Raw genomic sequence first — 6532 nt, forward strand, 5'->3', positions numbered from 1 at the left:
CGAGGTGGCGGGCGCCTGTAGTCCCAGCTGCTCGGGAGGCTGAGGCAGGAGAATTGCGTGAACCCAGGAGGCGGAGAGCTTGCAGTGAGCTGAGATCCGGCCACTGCACTCTAGCCTGGGCGACAGAGCGAGACTCCGTCTCAAAAAATAAAAAAAATAAAAAGAAATAAAAAGAAAGGAAGGAAGGAAGGAAGGAAAGAAGGAAGGAAGGAAGGAAAGAAAGGGAAAGAAAAGGAAAGGAAAGGAAAGGAAAAGAAAGGAAAGGAAAGGAAGGAAATGGAGTTTTTACAGAGGTAATCAAGTTAAATGAGGTTATTAGAGTGGGCCCTAATGCAATATGACTGATGTCTTTATAAAAAGGGGAACTTTGGACACATACAGACACACACACACACAGGGAGGACTATGAGAAGAGACATAAAGAGAAAGCTATGTCAAACCTGGGGCTATCAGGCTGGGCGTGGTGGCTCACGCCTGTAATCCCCAGCATTTTGGGAGGCCGAGACAGGCGGATCACCTGAGATTGGGAGTTCAAGACCAGCCTGACCAACATGGAGAAACCCCTTCTGTACTAAAAATACAAAATTAGCTGAGTGTAGTGGCATATGCCTGTAATCCCAACTACTCAGGAGGCTGAGGCAGGAGAATTGCTTGAACCTGGGAGGTGGAGGTTGTGGTGAGCCGAGATCACGCCATTGCACTGCAGCCTGGGCAACAAGAGCATAACTCCATCTCAAAAAAACCATCTGGGGCTATCAGAAACTGGAAAAGGCAAGAAGGATCCTTCTCTTTCAGGTTTCAGATAAAACATGACTTTGCCAACACCTTGATTTTGGACTTCTAGCCTCCAGGACTGAGACAATAAATCTGTGTTGTTTTAAGTCACCCAGTTTGTGGTACTTTGTTGTGGCAGCCCTAGAAAATACTCTGTGTATATCTAAAAATGCACATCAGGCCAGGTGTGGTGGCTTATGCCTGGAATCCCAGCACTTTGGGAGGCCAAGGCAGAAGGATTGCTTGAGGCCAGGAGTTGAACAAGACCAGTCTGGACAACATAGTAAGACCCCATCGCTACAAAAATGTTTAAAAATTATCCAGGTGTGGTAGCACACCTCTGTAGTCCCAGATACTTGGGAGGCTGAGGCAGAGAATAGCTTGAGCCCAGGAGTTCGAAGTTGCAGTGGGCTATGATCTGCCACTGCACTCCAGCCTGGGTGACAGACCAAGACCCTGTCTCAAAAAAAAAATGTTTAATAAATAAATGTATATCTAAAAGGTTCACCCTTATTTTTGAATGACAGATTAGCTATATATAGAACTATAGGTTGACAATTTTTTTGTTTTTTTTGAGATGGAGTCTCACTCTGTTGCCCAGGCTGGAGTGCAGTGGCACAATCTCTGCTCACTGCAAGCTCCGCCTCCCGGCTTCACACCATTCCCCTGCCTCAGCCTCCCGAGTAGCTGGGACTACAGGTGCCTGCCACCATGCCCAGCTAATTTTTTGTATTTTTTTTAGTAGAGACGGGGTTTCACCATGTTAGCCAGGATGGACTCGATCTTCTGACCTCAGGTGATCTACCCACTTTGGCCTCCCAAAGTGCTGGGATTACAGGTGTGAGCCACCACACCTGGCAGGTTGACAATTATTATTGAAGGCATTTTTCCATAGTTTTCTGCTTTTATATACTGATAAAAAGTCCTCTGTCAGGCTGCTTTTCATGTCTTTGTCAGAAATCTGTCTTTTCTCTGGTATATTTTAAGATTCACTTTGTCTTTGGGTTTTGCCCTTCTACTTTGATGTGTGTGTTTGTGTTTGTGTGTGTGTTTGTAGATTTAAAAATGTATACCTAAAAATTCACCTAAACCTTTATCTTAAAATGTATATTCTAAAAATCTTTCTTACTTGGTACATAGTATGCTGCTTCTTTTTTCTTTTTTTCTTTTTAATTTTTATAATAGAGATGGAGTGGGGTGTCTCACTCTGTTGCCCAGCTGGTCTCGAACTCCTGGCTTCAAGCAATCCTCCTGCCTCAGCTTCCCAAAGTGCTAGGAGTATAGGCATGAGCCACCATGCCTGGCCCATAGTATGCTTCTTTAATCTGAGGATTCATGTCAGTTCTAGAGAATATTCAACCAGTATCGCATGCAACATTGGCTCTCATTTCTCCTTATAGAACTCTCATTAGAAGTACGTGGAAGTATCCACGTCTCTCAACCTCTATTTTATACTTACTATTTCCCTGTGCTAAAGCCTAGGTTTCTACAACTCTCTCCACTAATTTACTAATTTTCTTTTCAACTATGTCTAGTTTACTGTTTAAAGCATCCATTAGCATTTTATTTCAATAACCATAATCTTATTTTTAAAGACACAGGGTCTTGCTCTATTGTCCAGGTTGGAATGCAGTGTTGTGATCAATCATAGCTCACTACATAGTGAGACCACATCACTAAAAAAATAAAAATAAAAAATTGGCCAGGCGCAGTGGCTCACGCCTGTAATCCCAGCACTTTGGGAGGCCGAGGCAGGTGGATCATGAGGTCAGGAGTTCGACACCAGCCTGACCAACATGGTGAAATCCCGTCTGCACTAAAAATACAAAAATTAGCTGGGTGTGGTGGTGCACGCCTGTAATCCCAGCTACTCAGGAGACTGAGGCAGGAGAATCACTTGAACCCAGGAGGTAGAGGTTGCAGTGAGTCGAGATCGCACCACTGCACTCTAGTCTGGGTGACAGAGTGAGACTCCATCTCAAAAATAAAATAAAATAAAATAAAATAAAATAAAATAAAATAAAACAAAACATTAACCAGGCATGGTGGTATGCACCTAGCTACTCAAGAAGCTGAGATGTGAAAATCGCTTGAGCCCAGGAGTTCAAGGTTACATTGAGCTATGATTGCACCACTATACTCTAACCTGGGCAACAGAGCAAGACTCTGTCTCCAAAATTTAAAAAAACAATTAATAAAAATAAAATGACAGGAAGAGACTGTATTTGAAAGCTCTGAAGGGGTTGCAGCCCTTGGATACTTGCCCCAAAAATAAACATGATGTGCTTGCTTTATTACCGTGATAGAAAAAAACAAACTTCACACTCAAGTCTTCACTAGTACAAGGATGTACTCCTGAAGCTCAAGCAGTCCACAGTTGTGGACTCTAAAATAATGATCTCCCATTATTCCTCAGATCTACTTAATAATGCTCAATACATTTTTGTATTCAGTCAACAAAGATTTATCAAATATCTGCTAGGCACCGTTCTAGGCCCGTGAGATATAGCAATAATGAGAGACAAACTCCCTGACCTCATGGAGCATCCATTCCATGGAGGGCAAGGTGAACAATAAGGATACAAAATAAGAGCAGATATCAATAAGAATTATTAAGGAAGAAAACAGCAACATGGTTAGAGATTGACTGGGTGGAGACTATTTAGGTGTGCGAAGTTCTATGGGAGGACATAACATTTGAGATGAGACCTAAAAAATGAATGAAAATGAACCAAACATGCAAAGAACTGGGGAAAGAACATTCCAGACAAAGGGAATAAATAGCAAGAGCAAAGGGTTTAAGATGGTCACAGATTTCGCATATCTGAAGAACGAAAACGAAGAAGCGAGCATGAATTAGTGGGAAGAATAGTAGAAGATGACATCGAAGAGGTGAACCAGGGGCCAAACCGTGAAAGGCCTTGTAAGCTACAGTCAGCATTGGAATGTTATTCTGAGTGTGATTGGAAGCCACCAGAGTGATATCAAGCAGGAGATTGAAATGATCCCATTTGAAAGGGAACATTGTGGGTTCTAGGTGAGAATGGATTGGGAAGAGCAAGAGTGGAAGGAGGAAGACCAGTTAGGAGACTACTGCAGTAGTCAAAGAGAGGGACAGTGGTGGTCTGGATGAGGATGATAGCAGTGGAGACAGGGAGAAGTAGATGGATTCAGGTCAAGATTACTGAACTTAATGAAGGGATGGGTGTGTGTTGAGGAGAGGAGCAATGAAAGAAAGAAAGGCATCAAATATGACTTCCAATTTCCAAAACTGTATGCTGAGCAAAATAGGCCAGACAAAATAGAGTAATATACTATAGTAACATACTACAGGTTATAGGAAATGCAAACAAATCCAAATGGATAAAAGATCAGTGGAAATACAAAAATTAGTCAAGTGTAGTGGTGCACACCTGTGGGGCCAGCTACTTCAGAGGCCAAGGCAGCAGGATCACCTGAGCCTAGGAGGTTGAGGCTGCCGTGAGCCGTGATCGTGCCACTACACTCCAGCCTGAGAGACAGAGCGAGACCCTGTCTCAAAAAAAAAGGAAAAAAAAGAAAAGAAAAGAAAAGATTAGTGGTTGCCTGATAGCAGCAAGCAATGGGATCAGGGACTGGGAAGCAGAAAGAAGGAAGCAATTATAGAAGAGAATGAGGTAACTTTTATGGTGATGAATGCATTTATTATCTTGATGGCAGAGATGGTTTCCTGGGTGGGAAATTATTAAATTGTACACTTTAATATATTCAGTTTACTGTATGTCAAGTATGCCTTAATAAAACTGTTTTTTCAAAAAGACTCCCAGCTTTTTGTCCTGAACAAACTAGTTGAATGTTAATGTCTTTTACTCAGACAGGAAAATTAATTTCTATAATATAGCCTGTAAGCAGTCTCAAAGCTGCTCAATAGGAATAATAAGAATAATCCTTCCACTTGTGAATAGACTATATAAGTGAGAATGTAGGTTCAGCTGCTATAGCAGAGATCCAAAATAACAGTGGCTAAAATAAGATAGAAGCCTGTTGTCTCTACTACACTCAACCAGGCATAAGCAGTCTAGGGCAAGTATGTGAGTCCCACAGTGCCAAAGTTCCCAGGCTCCTTCTATCTTATCCATAAGATCCAAGATGACTCATCACTACCATGTTCATAGTCTATCTGAAAAGACAGAAAAGGAAGGGGGAGGCTCACACTTTCCCTTTAAAGGCATATCTCAGAAGTTGTAGGCATGATTCTATTCACACCCTATTGACCCAAACAGAATCATGGCCACTCTTGGTTGTGAGAGAGACCAGGGCATTTATTATTACAGGCAACTATGTGCCCATTTAAATACCAACAAATATCATGAAAGGGGAGTAGAGGACAGATATTCAAGGGAAATTAGTAGTTTCTGACATAAGTTTTCAGCTGACAAAGCTATTTCTCATTCATGTCATTTCATCTTCACAATTTTGTGACGTGGATACATCTTAAGAGTTCATTCAGTTTGAGGGGAAGTTTAGCAGAGTGGTTAAGAGTATGGGCTTTAGAGTTTCAAATCCCATCTCCACCATTTGCTAGCTGTGACATCCAAGGAAAACTGCTTAACTTCTCAGAGCTTCAGTCTCTTCAGTTGTAAAATGGAGGTAATAACAGTACCCATTTCATAGGTTTTTATGAGGAATAAATGTGATAATGAACGCACAGTTCCAGGCATACAGTTACACCTATGCCTACATTATCTGTTGTTATGCATCAAGTATTTGGGACCTACAGATAAATAAAAGAGCAATTCACAGTATAGTGGCAGGGGTAGGGGGGTCACAGGCAAATGAACAGAAAGTTACAAAATAATAGACAATTCTGCCATAAGGAAGGCAATACCAGGAGCCAGACAAGCACAGGGGAGGGGCCTCTAACCCAGAAATCTTATAAGAAAAATAGGCATATATGGTAAAGAAGAAAGAAAGGATATTCCTTAAAGAAGCCAAGACACCACAGCAAGTGAAAGCCTAGTGCCTTCAGCGAAACACAAGTTGTCTGGCATTGCTGGAGCAGGGGAGCATGTTAACTAAGAGGAGGGGCAGAGTGGCAGGTTAGGGCCAGTGGCAGAGGAACCTTTGCAGGTGACACACTTGCCAAGAAACTCTCAGCTACCCCTTCCTGCTGACCAAGTAAGTTCAGGGCTGGGACCTTACTAGGCAGAAAAGGAGCTTTCACTGTGCCTACCAAATGAAGCAGTCATAGGAAACACTGCAGGGAGAGGAAGTGAGTCGTTAGCAGGAACTGATGGTGGCTTTTCCCAGGCACCTTGCCATGTCTGATTCAATCTGTTTATGCAAAGTCCAAAGAAAGTGAATATTTTTGATCAATCCTGATGATTTAAACCTGCGTAAGAGACGAAGCTGGGTAACAGAGCATAACAAAGGCTGGATTATTTATCCTGTTGCTCATCAGAGAAAGTGGGGCATGCCAGAGATGAGAGCCAAGAGTGGAGACTCTCCCAAAAATACGAAAAGAATAAAATTAGGAAACCAAAAGCCTAGGGGAGAATCCATGCCTCTGTCACTCCAGCTCACTAAGCTGAGAAAGTTCATGGTCCTTTAGAACAGGAAGAAGAATACAATGGGGTTGGGTTGAAATCTGGACAAACTCCACATACACTTATAAATAGGCACCAAAAAACACTGGTGCAGAGGAATGTTTTTCCATCTTTAGAGCCATACCTAGGACAAGGTGATTAAGGCTTTTCCCCAGGGCACCCACCTTAGCAGC

The sequence above is a fragment of the Mandrillus leucophaeus genome, unplaced genomic scaffold (genome assembly GCF_000951045.1).
Source record: "Mandrillus leucophaeus isolate KB7577 unplaced genomic scaffold, Mleu.le_1.0 Scaffold714, whole genome shotgun sequence".
In the NCBI taxonomy this organism is placed as follows: domain Eukaryota; kingdom Metazoa; phylum Chordata; class Mammalia; order Primates; family Cercopithecidae; genus Mandrillus; species Mandrillus leucophaeus.